The following is a 23,449-nucleotide window of genomic DNA, read 5'->3' on the forward strand; positions in this document are numbered from 1 at the left end:
GACCCGGGTTTGATTCTGGCTTGGGTCACTGTCTGTGCGGAGTCGGCACGTTCTCCCCGTGTCTGCGTGGGTTTCCTCCGGGCGCTCTGGTTTCCTCCCACAAGTCCCGAAAGACGTGCTGTTAGGTGAATTGGACATTCTGAATTCTCCCTCTGTACCCGAACAGGCGCCGGAATGTGGTGACTAGGGGATTTTCACAGTAACTTCATTGCAGTGTTAATGTAAGCCTACTTGTGACACTAATAAAGATTATTATTAAAACTGACACAGAGAAAAATCAAAGTGGTAACCTATGTAAGCTACTTTGAGCATCTATCGCACATGGACATCGAATACCTGTTTGTGACTTGGTCAACCAATCCAACTGTTGCTAAAGCGCAAGATATGCGAGGGACACAAAATCCGGTGGATATAGACAGTGAATTATTCTGTAAAAGAGCAAATAAACCCAAGCTTGATTGAAGCTTTCTTACTTTGGGCTTTTTGAGATGGGCAGCTACGGAAAGGCATCACTTGGAGACCAGTGTCCTTTAATTATGTCCCTTTAATTCATTTATGCACCCAAGCTGTGCCTGTATACTGAAGATTGCTCAACTGTGCACACTGCTGAGTTTAGGTTGTGTTATGGATTACAAAGAAACTTTGGTTCCAGATGCTGCATTGGAATAAAATGCTCAACTATAAGTATATTTCCAAGGCAGCTATGACATAGAAAATAGGATCTCTTTGGCCCTTGAGTCTGCCCTGCCATTAAACTAGATCATGGTTGATCATCTGCCTCCGATTTCGCACACCACCCCCAAATTCCTTAATATTTTTAATATCTAGAAATGTATCAATCTGTGTCTTTAACATGCTCATTGATTGAGCTTCCACAGACCTCTGAGGTAGAGAATTCCAAAGGTTCACCACGCTCCCGAGAAAAGATGTTCCTCCTCATTTCAGTACTATTCTGAGACTTCCCCTTACCTCGAACCCCCACACAGGGGAAGCAGCCTTCCTGCACCGACCCTGTTGAGCTCTGTAAGGATTGTGTGAGCTTCGATGAGATCACCTCTCATTCTTCTAAACTGGGGAATTACAGGCACCGTCTCCTCATAGAACGATCCCAGGAATCAGTCTGGTGAACCTTCGTTACACTTCTGTGACAAGTATCTCCTTCATAGACATAGACATAGAATTTACAGTGCAGAAGGAGGCCATTCGGCCCATCGAGTCTGCACCGGCTCTTGGAAAGAGCACCCTACCCAAGGTCCAAACCTCCACCCTATCCCCATAACCCAGTAACCCCACCTAATCCCCATAACCCAGTAACCCCACCCTACACTAAGGGCAATTTTGGACACTATGGGCAATTTAGCATGGCCAATCCACCTAACCTGCACATCTTTGGACTGTGGGAGGAAACCGGAGCACACGGAGGAAACCCACGCACACTCGGGGAGGATGCGCAGACTTCCCACAGACAGTGACCCAAGCCGGGAATCGAACCTGGGATCCTGGAGCTGTGAAGCAATTGTGCTAACCACCATGCTACCGTGCTGCCCTCGGGCAATGAGACCAAAACTGTCCACCGTACTCCAGTCTCACCAAGACTCAAATAATTGCAGAAAGACTTATTTCCTCCTGTACTCTCACCCTCTCGCGATAAAGGCCAACATCAAATTTGCTTTCCCAATTGCTTGTTGTACCTGCATGTTAGCTTTCAATGATTCATGAGCAAGGACACCCAGGCCTCTTTGGACATCAACATTTCTCAGTCTTGCACCATTTAAGAAGTACTCGGTATTTCTGTTTTTCCTACCAAAGTGGATAACATCAAATTTTTTCCCTACTGTATTTTGTGTATGATACAGTCCATGTCAGTATTAAATAAGGGGGTTTATAATTTGATGCTGAAATGCAAACCAGTTGGACAGTAATGTTAACTTCAAACCCATGTTTTTTTCCTTTGCTCTTAACTGAAGGTTTCATGATTTTGTTTATCTTCTTTGTTGTCCTTCCGGTTACCAAGTCCTTCCATTGAGCAGTTCTTGGGACTCTTACTGGGCTTCTCCGTATTTGAGATCATAGAATTTACAGTGCAGAAGGAGGCCATTTGGCCCATCGAGTCTGCACCGGCCCTTGGAAAGAGCACCCTACTTAAGCCCACGCTTCCACCCTTCCCCGTAACCCAGTAACCCCACCAAACCTTTTTTTTGGACACTGAGGGTAATTTAGCGTGGCCAATCCACCTAGCCTGCACATCTTTGGACTGTGGGAGGCAACCGGAGCAGATTTGGTCCATAATATCACTGTGTTCCACACAAGCCAATTGGTAGGTTGATTGGTCTTTGTTCTATTATCTCAATGAATTTCAAGAAAAGGTTAAGGATCCATTTTAGTCCAGGTTTCAATGAGGTCCCCCCGCATCTCTGCTGTTACCAGACTCCTGAATGACCCGCTTATGGACTGAACTGATCTATCTATGCATATTCTCGGCATGGTGGCACAGTGGTTAGCACTACTGCCTCATAGCTCCAGGGACCCGGGTTCAATTCCAACCTTGGGTGACTGTCCGTGTGGTGTTTTCACTTTCTCCCCGTGTCTGTGTTGGTTTCCTCCGGGTGCTCCGGTTTCCTCCCACAGTTCAGAGATGTTAGGTGGATTGGTCATGCTAAATTACCCCTTAGTGTCCAAAAGGTTAGGTGGGATTACTGGGTTACGGAGACAGGGTGGAGGTGTGGGCTTAAGTAGGGTGCTCTTTCCAAGGGCCGGTGCAGACTCGATGGGCTGAATGGCCTCCTTCTGCACTGTAAATTCTATGATTCTCTGCACCCTGTAAGAATCCCCCGATGCCTATGTCTATGTATTTACATTGTGTACTTATCGTATGTCCGATGTTTTTCATGTATGGAATGATCTGGACTGTACGCAGAACAATACTTCTCACTTTACCTTGGTATGCGTGAAAATAAATCTAAATCCTTCTAAATTCCATTGAGTACAGACCCAGAGTCCTCAACTGCTCAAATGACAAGCTCTTCATTCCAGATTTCATTCTTGTGAACCTCCTCTGGACCCTTTCTAAGGCCAGCACATCCTTCCTTAGATACGGGGCCCAAAACTGCTCACAATACTCCAAATGGGGTCTGACCAGAGCCTTATACAGCCTCAGGAGTACATCCCTGGTCTCGTATTCTAGCCCTCTCAACATGAACGCTAATTGCATTTGTTTCCAAACTGCAGACTGAACCTGCAAATTAACCTTAAGAGAATCGTGAACAAGGACTCCTATGTCCCTTTGTGCCTCTGATTCGAGAAACCTTTTTCCATTTAGAAAATAGTCCGTGCCGCTATTCTTCTTACCAAAGCACATAACCTCACACTTTTCCACGTTGTATTCCGTCTGCCACTTCTTTGCCCTCTCTCCTAGCCTGTTCAAGTCCTTCTGCAGCCCCCTTGCTTCCTCAATACTACCTGCCCTTCTCCAGATCTTTGTATCATTTGCAAACTTAGCAACAGTGCCTTCAGTACCTTCTTACAGATCATAAATATATATCATGAAAAGTTGTGGTCCCAGCACAGACCCCTGAGGTACACCACCAGTCACCGGCTGGCATCCTGGAAAAGACCCCTTTATCCCCACTCTCTGTCTTCTGCCAGTAACCAATCCTCTATCCATGTCAGTACCTTGCCCCTAACACCGTGGGCTCTTAACCTATTTAGCAACCTCCTGTACGGCACCTTGCCAAAGGCCTTCTGGAAATCTAAATAAATCACATCCACTCATTCTCCTTTGTCTAACTTCCTTGTTACCTCCTCAAAGAACTCTAACAGATTTGTCAGACATGACCTCCCCTTGACGAAGCCGTGCTGACTCAGTCCTATTTTACCATGCACTTCCAAGCACTCCGCGATCTCATCTTTAATAACAGTCTCTAAAATCTTACCAATGACCAAAGTCAGGCTAACCGGCCTATACTTTCCCGGCTTCTGCCTCCCTCCCTTCTTAAACAGGGGTGTTACATTGGCCACTTTACAGTCCTCTGGGACCCTCCCTGCCTCCAGCGATTCCTGAAACACTACCAATGCCTCCGCAACCTCCTCAGCTATCTCTTTTAGAACCCTGGGATGTTGTCCATCCGGTCCAGGTTAATTATCCACCTTCAGACCTTTCAGTTTCCCCAGAACGTTCTACTTCGTGATGACCCCTACACTCACCTCTGCCCCCTGATTCTCCTGGAGCTCTGGCATCCCACTGGTGTCTTCCACCGTGAAGACTGATGTAAAGTAACTATTCAGTTCCTTTGCCATTTCTTTGTTTCCTATTATTACTTCTCCAGCCACATGTTCCAGTGGTCCAATGTCTATTTTTGCCTCTCTCTTACCTTTTATACATTGAAAAAAACTCTTCCTATCTACTTTTATATTACTAGCTACCTTGCACTCATACTTCATCTTCTCTCCCCTTATTGCTTTTTTAGTTGTCCTCTGCTCGTTTTGAAAGACTTCCCAATCCTCTGACTTCCCACTAATCCTCACCACTTTGTATGCTTTTTCCTTTGCTTTTATGTTGTCCTTCACTTGCCTTGTCAGCCATGGATGCCTTGTCCTCCTTCCATTAGCATGTTTCTTCCACCTTGGGATGAATTTCTGTTGTGCCTCCTGAATAACCCCCCAAAACACCTGCCATTGCTGTTCCACTGTCTTCCCTGCTGGGCTCCTTCTCCAATCAACTCTGGCCAGCTCATCCCTCATGTCTTTGTAGTTACTCTTATTTAATTGCAATACCGTTACATCTGACTCCAGCTTCTCCTCCTCAAATTGCAGGGTAAATTCTATCTTTTGTGAGGGCCACGAAGAATCCAGCACGAGTTTTAAGGATAAAAGTAATAACATTTATTTACAATAACATATATAAAAATATAACAGCAGCAGCAACGTCCTTTGCTGCACACTCCTTCCTAAACTGGCCAGCTTTATTTATACTAGGAGTTTACGAGCAGTTTCTCCGCTCTCCTCATTGGGGAAGCTCATACTCCCACAGGATTGTGGGACTGTCATTAGTCCCCAGCCAATGGTAAGTAGGCAGGTTATAACACTATCATATTGTGGTCACTGCTCCCTAAGGGTTCCTTCACCTTAAGCTCCATAATCAAGACTGCCTCATTACACATGACCAAATCCAGAATTGTCTGTTCTCTAGTGGGCTCTACCACAAGCTGCTCCAAAAAAACATCTCTCAAACATTCCACAAATTCCTTTTCTTGGGATACACTACCAACCTGAATATTCCCAGTCCACCTGTGTATTGAAGTCCCCCATAATAATAATCTTTTATTGTCACAAGTATTGTAGCCATCTGGGATGGCCACGTCCCGATTACAAAATGGACACTTGCAAAGAATGCAGGGAAAATTGGACAATGCTAAGAAACGAGCAGGTGTAAGCTCTGTCTGTTGATTAGAACCTTAAGCTCTCAGACAGGACAGAAACTGCTAAGCAATCTACATACTAATGAGCCATATCCGGGGACAAAAGAGAAACATTTAGATACAGAATGTTACGGCAGACACCCCGGTGCTAGAAGAGACTAAAACAAAGCAGACCAACGGCCACCTAGGACACGCCCAGCGATCAGGGAACCACCCCTCTATTGGAGGAAGATCGATATGAATGATTGGGGAAAGACCCAATTAATGGAGGCCAAGTTGAAGCCCATTTTAGTATAAAAGGTATTCCCCAAGGGAGAATATTTCTCCTTTGGTTTTGGCTCTCAGTGAAGAGAGAGACCAGCCTCGCAGCTACAGCAGACCAAGTAAGTCCCACGTCAACGCACGCTACGAGATAGACGCTCCTAGTTGCTACCCTGTAAACAGCTCAACCCAGCAGCCTCAGAACCGAGCAACAGCCATTGTTCCTCTGACTGAGTGGGCACCCGAAGCTAAGTATAGGCTTTAGTAATAGTGGTAGTTTAGTTCGTAGAGATTATGCATGAGTAGATTTGACGGTGTGTAAATAAATGAGCATTGCTTTTGAACTTACTAACTGGTGATCGAGTCATTGATCAATATTCGGTTCTGAACCTTGTGGCGGTGTCGAAAGATACCTGGCGACTCTTGAGCAAACGTGATTAAACAGAGCCAAATTAAGAAACAGCCAAAGTTAGCAACATTTACTGGTGAAATCTGACGGGATTCGACTTAGAAGTGGCCTAACCACTCCGAGAGAATCCAAATTTGAATTGAGAATCCAATTGGAAACAGAAAAACCACAAGCGTCAAAACAGTACTGATCAAGCCTCTGAGATGCGGAAGTGTGTTAATACATGCGTACCAACAGGGATATAAGGTAAACCTGCGAGATTTTGTTGCGTAAAACTGTCGGGAGTTCTGTAGGCCGGAAATTAGCGTAAGCCGTACCCGTGTTTACATCACCACTTTATCACCCCCTGTTCCAAATTCAGTAGCGAGCCTAGATAGAGAAAATGGCAATGAAGGCAATGGAATGCCTTATGAACCCCCAGGAATTCGAGGTTGCAGCGACCAGTAGAGTAGGACAGTGTCCCGTTTGGGAAGATGAGATCAGGAGATATCTCAAAGGGAAAGGATGGCCCCTTTGGAGTGAATTCTGCAATAATGCGGAAACAGGACCTGGGAGTATAGGACATACTTGGTGGAAGAACCTGTCAGAGATCCACAAGAAGAGCTTGGGGAAAGTTCGCAAGCCGATGGCAATCGTGTCCTGTTTGGCACAATTGCGAGGTACAGAGGAGGTCGTTAGGATGCTCCGTAGAGAGATAGAGGAGAGAGACAAAACCAGTGAGGTAGACGTGAGTGAGGTAGAGAAGGAGAATCGAGATTTAAAAGAGCAGTTAGCAGCGAGGGACAGAGAGGTGGATGATGCCAAGAGGGCACATCAGTCTTGTCTCGTGCATTTGAATAGTTTTAAGACGCAATATGATAAGGCCTACCAGGACACGCAACGTGCGGTCTTGGTAAGACAAGAGACAGAATAGCAAGTGGAGAAATTGCAGAAACAGTGCAATGATTTAAAAGCAGCCCTCCGAGCACTCCATACTTCCACAATGGAACAAAGGCAGAGCTCCGCAGACCACGCAAAGTGCCGGAAGCAAATTGCAGAATTGCAATCTCTGCTTTCCGTTCAAAATGGATTTCAAAGTACATTCGGACCCCAATTAGATCAAGGAAACGGCCCCGACTGGCAGGAATTGAACGAGACTGCCCATAGATATGTACTGTATAGATATGGGCTGTTTAGCACAGGGCTAAATCACTGGCTTTGAAAGCAGACCAAGGCAGGCCAGCAGCACGGTTCAATTCCCATAACAGCCTCCCCAAACAGGTGCCGGAATGTGGCGACTAGGGGCTTTTCACAGTAACTTCATTGAAGCCTACTTGTGACAATAAGCGATTTTCATTTCATTTCATTTTCACATGGGACATGTACGCAGGAAAACCCCAGAAAAGGAAAGCGCCCCAACCCCCAACCGAACAGGCAGAACACACCCCCACAAACCCTGTGACTACACACCACAGGGCTGTTGGATAAGGAGAAGAAAATTTCCTTTACACCAACCCCGTTACCCGTGACCCAATTACGGGACGCGTGTGGAAAAATTATACCGTTCCTTCCCACTTCAGACCCCCACCAATTTTTTGTGTGTCAAAAAACAGGCAACCATGTACGGCCTGGACGAAAAGGAGCAAGTGAAGCTCACAGTTTTAAGCCTCGACCCTTCAGTCATAGCAGCCTATCCCGACCCACAGAATGTAGGAGGAGGCACACTCCAAGAGATGCACACAGCGATCCTTGATGCGACCGGCTTTAACAGAGGAGACCCCGTAGAAGGCCTAAATAAGTGAAGGCAAAAGAAGACAGAGCACCCCACAGCGTTTGCTGGACATTTGTGGATTCACTTTACCGCAGTTTCTGGAGAGTTAGCCCGCGCCCATTTGTCCCCAGATAATATGGCCAAATGGACCCGAATTCTAGTCTCCCACGCCACTGATGCAGGACGAAAAGCTTGTGCAAATTATGACCCCTCAGATGAGGCCCACAATAAAAAATGGGTTTTGAAGAGATTGTCCCGCGCTTTGGAGCAATCAATTGCAAAACCGCATTTATAACACCCGATGAAGAGCAGGCAGAGATGAACCCAGTTAAAGCACACCAGAACCCCGCATGGGTAAATGAGGGCAGGAACAGCCCACCCCAGCCCAAAACTCAGGAATGTGACAACTGTGGACAGCTAGGACACTTTGCACGAGAGTGCAATGCACCCCAACAGCAGCAGAGAAACCAACAGACAGGCACCCTAAACAGGAATAGGGCAAAGCCGATCCATAGCGTTAGCGCCCGTTCAGAGAGTACAGCCACGAACGGCACCGACTGACGGTGTTCGGGCTCCCCAACTTGGGTCTGCGACACCCTTTGGGACAAGTCCGGTAGACCGGTAGTCGCAGGCAAAGTCCGGGGACAACTGTAGAATTTCTTTGGGACACAGGAGGGTCCCGCACCACACTCAATTCCTCCACGATGTTTCAGCGAGACATGTGGCCCACAACAGACACCATCACACTCAGCGGCTTTACAGGTCATTTACAACAGGGACACATCACAGCCCCTGTAGCAATACAAATAGGGAACATCACAACTAAGCACCCCGTAGTTTTAGTTGATCTGCCCCAGACAGCAGAACATATCCTTGGGATCGATTTTGTGAGCTCCCATAACCTTTCTTTTGATCCAGTGAACAAGTGTGTTTGGAAAATGGCAAAGGCAGCACGAGCCCCCGCCACGCTCACAGTAGGATTAGCTCAGTAGGAGATTTCTGGTTCGACCCTCAAGCCATTAGTGCAGACAAACAGGTTAGGGCAGTCCTGCAGGAACATAAAGCAGCATTTGCACAGCACAAGCACGACTGTGGCAATTTGGCTGGCCTTGTGAACATTACAGGTCCCGACCCTAAACCCCAGAAGCAGTACGGATTTCCCCAGGAAGCAGGGGGAGAAATCTCCAGAGTAATAGAGAGTTTGTTGGATCAAGGCGTACTCAAATCAATAGCCTCCACAAACAACGCACCAATTTGGCCCGTCAGGAAACCGGATGGATCATGGCGACTGGCCATTGATTACCGGGAACTGAACAAAGTAACCCCAGCAGCAGCCCCCACCATAGCCACGAGTCCCGAGACCATGCTCAAACAGGGTCTCCAGTCAAAATATTTTTCGGTTTTGGACATTAGTAATGGCACCAACAGCTGGCAAATGGTTTAGTAAAATTCTCCCGCCCTGATTGTCTGGTCCAGTATGTAGACGACTTGTTACTACAGACAGACACAAAGGGAGAGCACATTTCGCTTCTCGCCGAGCTCCTACCACTCCTAAAAGAAATGGGTTGTGAAGTCAACCCCAAGAAGGCCCAGATTCTGAAAGAAAAAGTGATTTACTTGGGAACAGTGATCACTCATGGTAAATGCGAGATCGAGCAAAAGAGAATTGACTCGATCGTCAAATTGCCCCTTCCCCACAATGTCTCAGCTCTCCGGTCATTTTTAGGACTAGTTGGTTACTGCCGAAACCATATTGATGGTTTCACCACTAAAGCAGCGCCCCTTTCCGAACTTCTCAAGAAGCAGGCACCTTGGGAATGGCTTCCACAGCATACAGATGCCGTGGACGCTTTAAAAAGAGCACTCAGCACAGCCCCCGCACTACAGGTTCCGATTCACTTTCCCCATTCGCAATGGAAGTTGCGAGCACCGACCGAACCCTTTCGGCCGTGCTCCTCCAGGAATACCATGACTAATTATGCCCCGTAGCATACGCCTCACGCGTGTTAGACCCCGTAGAGCAAGGATTTTCTGCCTGTGAAAGGCACCTGCTCGCAGTTTTTTGGGCAGTGCAATACTTTGCCTACATTATAGGACTCAACCCCATCACCATCCTCACAGAACACACCCCGACACAGCTATTGTGAGACGGCCGACTTAAAGATGGCACAGTCAGCCAAATCCGCGCAGTCCGTTGGACCCTTCTTTTACAGGGACGGGACATCACGGTAAAGAGAACCAAAACCCACACATTCCTTGCCGATAATTTGCAATATGCAGGCACCCCTCATGAATGTGAGATCATCACCACTAAACAGAACACAGGCCCATTTACTCCCAAAACACCTCCCAGGAAAACAGGTATTACACCCCAGAGACCCCAGCCCACAGACACGTGCGCACCCCTGAAGATTTATGTGGATGGCTCCTCCTTGGTGTTAAATGGAAAGAGAATTACCGGTTGCGGTATATATGTAGAGGACGCGCAGGGACGCGCCCTAGATGAAATTTCATTAAAGTTGCCAGGACACTTAGGCTCGCAGGCAGCAGAGCTGGCAGCAATTGCACACATTGTAGACCACCCAGACTCGTTACCGACCCCAGCAGACATCTAGTCGGACAGCCTGTATGTCTGCAATAGTTTGACAGAGTTCCTACCACTCTGGGAAACAAGAGGATTTGTTTCCGCAGATGGTAAACCCCTACCCTCAGCCCCATTACTCCGCCATATCTTAGAGACAGCGAAGGATAGGAAATACGGAATAATTAAGGTTCGCAGTCATCACCGTTCTTCCCCCCCCCCCCCAGGTAACGTTAAAGCAGACGCAGGCTCCAGGCATGGTTATTTTTGGAACCGCCCTAAGAGCACCCCAGTACACGCAGTTCAGGTCTCACAGACCAACATTCAGCATTTAGCGAAGGCCCAGAAAGAGGACGAGAAACTCAGGGAAGTTTTAAAGGGAACCTTCCCAGCCCCATATGATAAATACAGAAACGCAATCACCACACACGACGGTGTGATTTTAAAGGATGGCATTTATATAGTTCCCAGCCAGGACAGGAGCCAGATCATTTGTCAGTTCCATGACAATCATGGACACCAAGGAATTGAACCCACCCTAGCCCACCTCAGACCGCTCTGCTGGTGGCCTGATTTAAAAATCGATGTAACACACTACATAGAGAATTGCTTCATCTGTGCCCAGAACAATCCAGACAGATATGCGAAAAAGGCTCAACATAGTCATACCCACCCCGTTAATGGACCCTGGACAAATCTCCAGATAGATTATATCGGACCCCTACCCCCGTGCAGAAGTGGTTACAAATATGTGTTGGTGGTCATAGACACCTTCACAAAATGGGTGGAAGCATTTCCATCGCGAACTAATACGGCCAAGACAACGGCTAAAATATTAACACACCACATCTTTACAAGATGGGGCCTCCCACGCAGTACAGAGTCCGATCAAGGCTCCCATTTCACCGGACGTGTAATGAAAAACGTCCTCACGATTTTTGGCATTAGACAAAAGTTCCATATCGCAGACCACCCCCAGTCAAGTGGGATTGCAGAACGAATGAATAGGACATTGAAAGCCACCCTCAGGATAATGGTACAGCAGAATAACAGCACCTGGGATTCAGTTCTCCCATTTGCTTTAATGTTTTTAAGAAACACGGTATCCACGTCCACAGGATACACCCCCCACACCCTCATGACCGGGCGCCCCATGAAAGGAACTGAGTATTTACTAGGACTGGATTTGGCCAGCCCCACAGTTACAGCCCTCACGCATGAAAATGCGGTTAAACAACTGATACAGAACATAAAGGCAGCCCAACTCACCGCAGCAGTGAGACTTGGAACCAGGAAGAAACAGAGCAAGGCTTGTTTCGACAAAACAGTACACGCCACTGAGTTTACAGTAGGGCAACAAGTTATGCTTTCCCTTTACAACCCCAGTTCATTCCTTTCCCCCAAATTTTCCGGACCGTACTCCATTTCGGACAAAGTCAACCCCTTAGTATACAAAATAACCTATCCCAATGGTAAGTCTGCTTCGTTTCATATAAACCAGCTCAAGGCTTACGGCTCACAGAATAACCGCACACACCACACCCTGTTCGCAGCAGCAGACGATCACGCCCCGCCCACAGATGACGTATTCCTACCCTCCCCCAACCACTTCAGCCCATCCTCCGACGTGACTTCAACTCCGCCCCCAGAGGTACGACTCCGCCTCTCCCTTCCCTCAACCAGCAGCGACAGCGACAGTGATAGCGATCACAATGACGATAGCCACAGCACATCACGTTACGACTATACCTCTGTACCAGGCCCCACTCCCAGCGAATCTGAGCATGATTCTACTGACCCATTCGAGATCACTTATATCAAAGCCCCTGACCCAGACCCACCGCCCGACGGTTACGGATTGAAGCATAGTAGCTCCAACCTCGACACACGATTCTGGCACCGAGACAATTCGTTCAGGCTCATCCGGAATGATGAGATGGACCCCAATTCACCCCAAGCAGCTTTAGCACGGTTACTAAAGTCAAGAGTTTGGCAGCCGGGAGAAGATGGTGACTTAGAGTCTGACTCCCACCAAACAAATCCCTTTGCGACCCTGTTCGCTATTGAGCAGTGAGGAGTCCAGATGATGGAGAAAAAAGGAACTGATGGAGAGATACGGTGTCCTTTCTGATGGAACCTGCACCATGTTTGTTGAATGTTTGTTCGTTAGTGTTAACGTTAAGTGTTGTTTGTAAACTCGAAAGTTTCACGGCCCCACGTCACCACACCTTTAACCCCCCCCCCCCGCCCCCCCCCCCCCCCCTGGCTGTTAATGGAACAAGTTTGTCCACAGACAATAGTTCAGAGAACATAAGAACTAGGAGCAGGAGTAGGCCATCTGGCCCCTCGAGCCTGCTCCACTATTCAATGAGATCATGGCTGATCTTTTGTGGACTCAGCTTCACTTTCCGGCCCGAACACCATAACCCTTAATACCTTTATTCTTCAAAAAAATAGATAGAAGTCAGAGAGTGGTGGTGGATGGCAAATATTCAGCCTGGATCCCAGTTACCAGTGGCGTACCGCAGGGATCAGTTCTGGGTCCTCTGCTGTTTGTGATTTTCATTAATGACTTGGATGAGGGAGTTGAAGGGTGGGTCAGTAAATTTGCAGACGATACGAAGGTTGGTGGAGTTGCGGATAGTGAGGAGGGCTGTTGTCAGCTGCAAAGAGACATAGATAGGATGCAGAGCTGGGCTGAGAAGTGGCAGATGGAGTTTAACCCTGAAAAGTGTGAGGTTGTCCATTTTGGAAGGACAAATATGAATGCGGAATACAGGGTTAACGGTAGAGTTCTTGGCAATGTGGAGGAGCAGAGAGATCTTGGGGTCTATGTTCATACATCTTTGAAAGTTGCCACTCAAGTTGATAGAGCTGTGAAGAAGGCCAATGGTGTGATAGCGTTCATTAACAGAGGGATTGAATTTAAGAGCCGTGAGGTGATGATGCAGCTGTACAAAACTTTGGTAAGGCCACAGTTGGAGTACTGTGTACAGTTCTGGTCGCCTCATTTTCGGAAGGATGTGGAAGCTTTGGAAAAGGTGCAAAGGAGATTTACCAGGATGTTGCCTGGAATGGAGAGAAGGTCTTATGAGGAAAGGTTGAGGGAACTAGGCCTTTTCTCATTAGAACGGAGAAGGATGAGGGGCGACTTGATAGAGGTTTATAAGATGATCAGGGGAATAGATAGAGTAGACAGTCAGAAACTTTTCCCCCGGGTGGAACAAACCATGCCAAGGGGACATAAATTTAAGGTGAATGGTGGAAGATATAGGGGGATGTCAGAGGTAGGTTCTTTACCCAGAGAGTAGTGGGGCATGGAATGCACTGCCTGTGGAAGTAGTTGAGTCGGAAACATTAGGGACCTTCAAGCAGCTATTGGATAGGTACATGGATTACGGTAAAATGATATAGTGTAGATTTATTTGTTCTTAAGGGCAGCACGGTAGCATTGTGGATAGCACAATTGCTTCACAGCTCCAGGATCGAAGGTTCGATTCCGGCTTGGGTCACTGTCTGTGCGGAGTCTGCACATCCTCCCCGTGTCTGCGTGGGTTTCCTCCGGGTGCTCCGGTTTCCTCCCACAGTCCAAAGATATGCAGGTTAGGTGGATTGGCCATGATAAATTGCCCTTAGTGTCCAAAATTGCCCTTAGTGTTGGGTGGAGGTGTTGACCTTGGGTAGGGTGCTCTTTCCAAGAGCCGGTGCAGACTCAATTGGCCGAATGGCCTCCTTCTGCACTGTAAATTCTATGATAATCTATGATTAATCTAGAACAAAGGTTCGGCACAACATCGTGGGCCGAAGGGCCTGTTCTGTGCTGTATTTTTCTATGTTCTATGTTCTATTGGTACTCTCCCTTATTTCCTTAGATATCCACGGTCGATTTTCCCTCTTTCTACCGTCCTTCCTTTTTGTTGGTATAAACACTAGTGTTTGATTTTACCTTCTCACCCTCTATCTGTATTTTAAATTCCACCATATTGTGATCGCTCCTTCCGAGAGGATCCCTAACTATGAGATCCTGAATCAATACTGTCTCATTACACAGGACCAGATCTAGGACCGCTTGTTCCCTCATAGGTTCCATTACATACTGTTCTCGGAAACTATCGCGGATACATTCTATAAACTCCTCCTCAAGGCTGCCTTGACCGACCTGGTTAAAGCAATCGACATGTAGATTTAAATTCCCCATGATAACTGCTGTACCATTTCTACATGCATCAGTTATTTCTTTGTTTATTGCCTGCCCCACCATAATGTTACTATTTGGTGGCCTATAGATTACTCCTATCAGTGACTTTTTCGCCTTGCTATTCCTGATTTCCACCCAAATGGATTCAACCTTATCCTCCATAGCACCGATGTCATCCCGTACTATTGCCCAGATGTCATCCTTAAATAACAGAGCTACACCACCTCCCTTACCATCCACTCTGTCCTTTCGAATAGTTTGATACCCTCGGATATTTAACTCCCAGTCGTGACCATCCTTTAACCATGTTTCAGTAATGGCCACTAAATCATAGTCATTCACGATGATTTGCGCCATCAACTCATTTACCTTATTCCGAATACTACGAGCATTCAGGTAAAGTACACTTATGTTGGCTTTTTTACCTCTGTTCTTAATCTTAACACCTCGATCAGTAACCTCTCCTAAGTTATATTTCCTCTTAACCTTTCTCCTAATTTTCCTTGTCGTCGAACCCATATCTTCCTGTAACAACCTGCCGCGTCGCTTACCAATAATGTTTTCACTTCCCGTTTTATTTCTTTTAGTATTCCTGGTCCTATTCACTGAGCTCCCCTCAGTCACTGTACCTTGTACTGTCGCCCTTTTTGATTTTTGACTATGGCTTCTCTGCCTTACACTTTCCCCCTTACTGCCTTTTGTTTCTGTCCCTGTTTTACTACCTTCCAACTTCCTGCATCGGTTCCCATCCCCCTGCCACATTAGTTTAAACTCTCCCCAACAGCTCTAGCAAACACCCCCCCTAGGACATCGGTTCCAGTCCTGTCCCGGTGCAGACCGTCCGGTTTGTACTGGTCCCACCTCCCCCAGATCGGTTCCAATGCCCCAGGAATTTGAATCCCTCCCTCTTGCACCATCTCTCGAGCCACGCATTCATCCTCTCTATCCTGACATTCCTACTCTGACTAGCTCGTGGCACTGGTAGCAATCCTGAGATTACTACCTTTGAGGTCCTACTTTGTAGTTCAACTCCTAACTCCCTGAATTCAGCTTGTAGGACCTCATCCCCTTTTCTACCTATATCGTTGGTGCCTATGTGCACCACGACAGCTGGCTGTTCACCCTCCCCCCGCAGAATGTTCTGCAGCCGCTCCGAGACATCCTTGACCCTTGCACCAGGGAGGCAAAATACCATCCTGGAGTCTCGATTGCGTCCGCAGAACCGCCTGTCTATTCCCCTTACAATTGAGTCCCCTATCACTATAGTCCTGCCATTCTTCTTCCTGCCCAGATGCGCAGCAGAGCCAGCCACGGTGCCATGAACCTGGCTGCTGCTGCCTTCCCCTGGTGAGCCATCTCCCTCAACAGTATCCAAAGCGGTATATCTGTTTTGCAGGGAGATGACCGCAGGGGACACCTGCACTGCCTTCCTACTCTTTTGGTCACCCATTTTCTATCTCCCTCAGTACCTTTCACCTGCGGTGTGACCAACTCGCTAAACGTCTATCCACGACGTCCTCAGCATCGCGGACGCTCCAAAGTGAGTCCATCCGCAGCTTCAGAGCCGTCAAGCGGTCTAACAGGAGCTGCAACTGGACACACTTCATGCACATGAAGGAGCCAGGGACAGTGGACGTGTCCCTGAGCTCCCACATCGCACCGAGGAGCATGACATGGGTCTGAGATCTCCTGCCATGTCTTAAACCTTTGGTTAACTTCAACAATTTCAATTTCCCCCCCCCAAAAATTTAAATAAACAAATAAACAATGAAGAAAAAAATAAATAAATATACCAATGAAAAGAAACAGAAAAACAGAAACACTACTTACCAGTCACAAAAAGCACTTCCTCCCCACCCAGCTTTGAATTCCCACCTCGATTCAAATTCCCAAACTCACTCTTAGCTGTGCCTCACTCCTGGCTCTGTCTTCTCCCTGGCTCACTGGGAGTGAGTTTACAAGTTGCTCTTTTTAAACTGTCCTGAATTGACTCCCCTCCCCCACCTGCTTTTAGATCAAAGTAGATTAAAGTGACTGACACTTAACTGCCAACCAGTTATGTGAGTGGGTGGGGCAGCCCTTGTTAACCTACACTGCCCAATACTAGCTTAATTTAAATTAATTTAAACTCCTGAAATTTAAAAGGAGCTGCCTTACTGATTTGATTTGATTCAATTCCCACCTAGATTCAAATTCCCAAACTCACTCTTTGCTGTCTCACTCTGGCTGTGTCTTCTCTGGCTCACTGGGAGAACTAGTTTGTGCAAAAAAGGGAGAACTAGTTTGTGCAGAAACCAGTTTAAAGGTACAAGTTTGTTGCCAGACAACCTTTCAGAGGAACTAGTTTGTTGACAGAACCCGACTCATAGCTACTCTCCTGATTCGAGAGGAAGCCCCCACGACGACCACATTCTTACCTGTTCTTGCCAGTTGCTCAGGCAGTGGAGAAACGGCATTGGTCCCCGCCCTGCCTGAGAACCCCGCCTCTGGTCAGCTACGCTCGGGTAGAGCACGTACGGCATTGATCATCGTCCTACCCTGGGATTCCACCCATTTCTTACCCATACGCACCCCATTTTGGCTCATTACGTTCGAAATTCTTTTGTTTGGTTTTGGCAACCCTTAGGTATCTTCCCTGTGCTATTTACATCCTCAAACACTGGGATGGTAAATCACATAGGCTGCGAGACGGCTCGCAGTATGGCAGTATTTTTCTTCGATGTCTAGTCCAAATATTCGGTTAAAAAAAAAATTTTTTTAATGAGGGAGTCACAGAGGGTGACCAATTAAACCAGTCCAAAGATGTGCAGGTTCGGTGGATTGGCCATGGTAAGTTGCCCTTAGTGTCCAAAATTGCCCTTAGTGTTGGGTGGGGTTACTGGGTTGTGGGGATGGGGTGGAGGTGTTGACCTTGGGTGGGGTGCTCTTTCCAAGAGCTGGTGCAGACTCGATGGGCCGAATGGCCTCCTTCTGCACTGTAAATTCTATGAATTCTATGAAATTATAAAGGGAAATTGGCAGGAAAGGACAGACAGACAGACATGCGAGATCTTAAGCAAGATAATAACAGAAATTCTGCTTGTTTCACAGAACTCCAGAAACCCAGGAACCCCAGAGGAAGACAAAGGGGAAGACCGACAAAGATGAAGACAGCCTTCGTGTTCACATGGATCTGAGTGGGATCCCTTCAGTTGCACGCGGACGCTACGCTACCCCCCGACCCCTACCACACAAACCATAAATGATTCTCACCCCTGCAATACACGGAACCCCGAGATAACTAGCCCAGCGATAGCTAGCAACACCCCGACCTGGTGTGATACGTTTATCACCTGGTACTCACTCTCATATGTAGTCGAAGCACTCTTAGTGCTGACGATACTTTGCAGTGTCGTGCAAACGTTTAGAGTTAGTAAATGGCGAAAGAAAGCATATCGCTCTCGCACCCCGGTATACAGGTTTAGGTCCCCATTTTCGGATTTCATCAGACCCCCGAACACATTAAAGAGCATCCAATTTTCTTTATGTATCCTGTGGAATAAAGAGATGTAAACCTCTGTGTCTGACTGCCAGGCCAGAGAAATGTGTGTGTTGCTATTTTGTACAGTTTGAGATGTATAGATTATTTTTGGATTGTTTGAATGAGGATAGTTTATTGAGAATAGTTAGAGGTTCCAGTTTTCTTATTTTTCTGTAATGCATGTATTAATGTCATAGCGCCCCGTAGAGTTTTTATGATAATGAATGTATTTAAAATGGTTTAGGTAAAATTGTGTTGTATAGGATAGGACAGTGTAGAGCATAAGGATGGGTGCTCCGGTTGGTCAGAGGATGAAGACGACGTAGTAGTGTGATCCTTTACGCTTCGCATTGAGGATCACAAGGAGGGCGTGTAGCCAACTGGGATGGCCACGTCCCGATTACAAAATGGACACTTGCAAAGAATGCAGGGAAAATTGGACAATACTAAGAAACGAGCAGGTGCAAGCTCTGTCTGTTGATTAGAACCTTAAACTCTCAGACAGGACAGAAACTGCTAAACAATCAACATACTAATGAGCCATCTCCGGGGACAAAAGGGAAACATTTAGATACAGAATGTTACGGCAGACACCCCGGCGCCAGAAGAGACTAAAACAAAGCAGACCAACAGTCACCTAGGACACGCCCAGCGATCAGGGAATTACCCCTCTATTGGAGGAAGATCGATACGAATGATTGGGGAAAGACTCAATTAATTGAGGCCAAGTTGAAGCCCATTTTAGTAAAAAAAGGTATTGCCCGAGGGAGAATATTTCTCCTTTGGCTTTGGCTCTCAGCGAAGAGAGAGACCAGCCTAGCAGCCACATCAGACCAAGTAAGTTCCAAGTCAACGCACGCTACGAGATAGACGCTCCTAGTTGCTACCCTGTAAACAGCTCAACCCAGCAGCCTCAGAACCGAGCAACGGCCATTGTTCCTCTGACTGAGTGGGCACCGAAGCTAAGTATAGGCTTTAGTAATAGTGGTAGTTTAGTTTGTAAAGTTTATGCATGAGTAGATTTGACTGTGTTTAAATAAATGAGCATTGCTTTTGAACTTAGTAACTGGTGTATCGAGTCATTGATCAATATTCGGTTCTGAAACTTGTGGCGGTGTCGAAAGATACCTGGCCACTCTTGAGCAAACATAATTAAACAGAGCCAAATTAAGAAACAGCCAAAGTTAGCAACAATATGAAGTTACTGTGAAAAGCCCCTGCTCGCCACATTCCGACGCCTGTTTAGGTAAGCTGGTACGGGAATTGAACCCGCGCTGTTAGCCTTGTTCTTGCTCTGCATCACAAACCAGCTGTCTAGCCCACTGAGCTAAACCATGATTATTGTACAGTAAGAAGTCTGACACCACCAGGTTAAAGTCCAACCAGTTTGTTTCGAATCACTAGCTTTCAGAGTGTAGCTCCTTCATCAGGTGAATGACTCACCTGTTGAAGGAGCTACGTTCCGAAAGCTAGTGATTCAAAACAAACCGGTTGGACTTTAACCTGGTATTGTAAGACGTCTTACTGTGCTCACCACAGTCCAACGCCGGCTACTCCACATCATGATTATTGTAATATAGCCTTTCTTAGATGCCTTTTCTATCTCTTGATTTATTTTCTACCCCACACCCTGACTACTGCTAGGGGGCCTGTACATAACTCCCATCAGGGTCTTTTTAGCTTTATGATCCCTCAACTTTACGCACAGAGATTCTACACCTTCCGACCCTATATCGCTTCTTGCCATCGATTTAAGTTCATTTCTTACTAACAAGGCAATCCTGCCCCATCTGCCTGTCCTTTCGATAGGACACATATCCTTGGATATTTAAACCCCACGCTAATCCCCTTGCAGCCTCGTTTCTATGATGCTCACAACATCGTACCGGCCAATTTCAGTGTGCGCAACAAGCTCATTTACCTTGTTTCGTATACTGCGTGCATTTAGGTACAAGCCCCTCAGTCCTATGTTGACCGCCCCCCTTCTCATAGTTCTCCCCTTTTTTGCACTGCCTGAAGTTAGATTCCTTTTTAAAAATAGATTTAGAGTACCCAATTCTTTTTTTTCCAATTAAGGGACAATTTAGCGTGGCCAATCCACCTACCCTGCCCATCTATTTGGGTTGTGGGGGTGAGACCCACGCAGACACGGAGAGAATGTGCAAACTCCACACGGACGGTGACCCGGGGCCGGGATCGAACCTGGGACCTCGGCGTCCTGAGGCAGCAGTGCTAACCACTGTGCCATCGTCCTCATCATTAACCTGCACTCTCACCTTCTCCTTTCACTTTGTTTTCTAATTTTCCATACAACTGAATTCTCCCCCCCACTATTTAATTTAACATCCTATTTACAGCTCCAGTTATACAATTCGCCAGGACTCTGGTCCCATTCTGATACGGTTAGATATAGGAGTGCGGGAGGAGATTGTAGAGAATGAAAGGCAGTATAGATCTCTTGGGCCAAACACTTATGTGCAATCGACAGGAAGAAACCTGGGGAAAATCTGCTCTCATTTTAAGTTATGAATGAAAATGAAAATCGCTTATTGTCATAAGTAGGCTTCAAATGAAGTTACTGTGAAAAGCCCCTAGTCGCCACATTCCGGCGCCTGTTCGGGGAGGCTAGTACGGGAATTGAACCGTGCTGCTGGCCTGCCCTGGTCTGCTTTAAAATCCAGCTATTTGGCCCAGTGTGCTAAACCAGCCCCATCGGAATACAAACCCTCAGAAAATCTTAGCTTGTCGATCACGAGATGAACTCCTGGGGTCCACTGCAGCCTAGGGTTGTGTGAATGTTTCTCAGGAGACCTTCAAAAATGATGAATAAAATAGATCCTCCTCTGCAAGTAGAATATCTGATTGCGACTCTCAGAGTCCGTTACGCCAGGACTCCAGCTCTCCCCAGACAGGGGAAGTGTCTTCTTTTTTAAACTTACGATCCGCTGGTTTCCCCTTGGTGTTTTTTTTTTAACCCACAGCAAAGCTGGTTCGCTTGTTTTTGATTCTCAAAGACAAACCTTTCAGGTTGCCCCCTAATCCATGCTGTTTCTGTTTTCTTAAAAATCAAAACCCATCCATCGCTGCTTTCGAAAGCGGATGAAGGTTCAATAAGCCCCTCCAAAATGCCGTTTTTTTTATCGTTGATCTTCTTTCGGAAGAATGGGGAGGGAAGGTTCACTTGCCCCTCCCTCATCCATTCACTCTGCTCCTTCCATATCGTTTGGATGCTTTTAATCTTTCTTTTAAGAATTTCAACATTGTTTCAGAAATCGTCTTCCCAAAAGAAGCACAGAGCAGGTGGAGGAAAGAGCTGTCTTTTACCTGTCAATTGTTTTTAGACAAAGTCATAACGACTATGATAATCCGCCATGATTGAATGGTGGAGTCGGCTCAATGGGCCGAATGGCCTTATTCTGCTCCTATATCTTATGGTCTTATGGACATGTGCGGCACGGTGGCAGAGTGGTTAGCACTGCTGCCTCACAGCTCCAGGGACCTGGGTTCAATTCCGGCCTCGAGTCACTGTCTATGCGGAGTCTGCACGTTCTCCCCGTGTCAAGGAACAAAGAACAAAGAAAATTACAGCACAGGAACAGGCCCTTCGGCCCTCCCAGCCTGCGCCGATCCAGATCCTTTATCTAAACCTGTTGCCTATTTTCCAAGGATCTACTTCCCTCTGTTCCCCACCCGTTCATATATCTGTCTAGATGCATCTTGAATGATGCTATCGTGCCCGCCTCTACCACCTCCGCTGGCAAAGCGTTCCAGGCACCCACCACCCTCTGCGTTAAAAGCCTTTCCACGCACATCTCCCTTAAACTTTCCCCCTCTCACCTTGAAATCATGACCCCTTGTAATTGACACCCCCACTCTTGGAAAAAGCTTGTTGCTATCCACCCTGTCCATACCTCTCATAATTTTGTAGACCTCAATCAGGTCCCCCCTCAACCTCCGTCTTTCCAACAAAAACAATCCTAATCTACTCAACCTTTCTTCATAGCTAGCCCCCTCCATACCAGGCAACATCCTGGTGAACCTCCTCTGCACCCTCTCTAAAGCATCCACATCCTTCGTGGTAATGTGGTGACCAGAACTGCACGCAGTATTCCAAATGTGGCCGAACCAAAGTCCTATACAACTGTAACATGACCTGCTGACTCTTGTTCTCAATACCCCGTCCGATGAAGGCAAGCATGTTGTATGCCTTCTTAACCACTCTATCGACCTGCGTTGCCACCTTCAGGGTACAATGGACCTGAACTCCCAGATCTCTCTGTACATCAATTTTCCCCAGGACTCTTCCATTGACCGTATAGTCCGCTCTTGAATTAGATCTTCCAAAATGCATCACCTCGCATTTGCCTGGATTGAACTCCATCTGCCATTTCTCTGCCCAACTCTCCAATCTATTTATATTTTGCCGTATTCTCTGACAGTCCTCCTCGCTACCTGCAACTCCACCAATCTTAGTATCATCTGCAAACTTGCTATTCAGACCATCTATACCTTCGTCCAGATCATTAATGTATATCACAAACAACAGTGGTCCGAGCACGGATCCCTGTGGAACACCACTAGTCACCTTTCTCCATTTTGAGACACTCCCTTCCACCACTACTCTCTGTCTACCGTTGCCCAGCCAGTTCTTTATCCATCTAGCTAGTACACCCTGAACCCCATACGACTTCACTTTTTCCATCAACCTGCCATGGGAAACTTTATCAAATGCCTTACTGAAGTCCATGTATATGACATCTACAGCCCTTCCCTCATCAATTAACGTTGTCACTTCCTCAAAGAATTCTATTAGGTTTGTAAGACATGACCTTCCCTGCACAAAACCATGCTGCCTATCACTGATAAGTCTATTTTCTTCCAAATGTGAATAGATCCTATCCCTCAGTATCTTCTCCAACAGTTTGCCTACCACTGACGTCAAGCTCACAGATATATAATTCCCTGGATTATCCCTGCTACCCTTTGATGCGACCATCAATTCACTCGAAGACACGTGGAGAAGTAAACCGTGGTTTTAATCAGCTTAGAACTGTGCCTGCCTGCGACCGGTACAACACTGAAGGCGGCCCCGCAGGTCAGCTGCTCTTCTCCTTCCTCTAAAGGGGATAAGGTGGGGGAGTGGGCCTAAGGAAGAGGGTCAGTGCAGGCTCAATGGGCGGACTGGCTTGCTTCTGCACTACGAAATCTATCTCGGAATTCTATGGATCTGTGGACACGGGAGGCTGCCATTTGGCCCAAGTCCTTGCTGGCTCTCTGTAGAGCCATCCAGTCTGTTCCATTTCCCAGCTCCAT

General features: G+C 46.9%; 1 long non-coding RNA gene across 2 annotated transcripts in view; it reads right to left on the minus strand.

The window, feature by feature from the left end:
• Positions 1–23,449, minus strand: part of LOC140385323 (uncharacterized) — an 82,641-nt gene that overhangs the window by 19,498 nt on the left and 39,694 nt on the right. The gene's annotated exons all lie outside the window — the stretch shown is intronic.

Source organism: Scyliorhinus torazame, chromosome 1 (assembly GCF_047496885.1).
Source record: "Scyliorhinus torazame isolate Kashiwa2021f chromosome 1, sScyTor2.1, whole genome shotgun sequence".
NCBI lineage: Eukaryota > Metazoa > Chordata > Chondrichthyes > Carcharhiniformes > Scyliorhinidae > Scyliorhinus > Scyliorhinus torazame.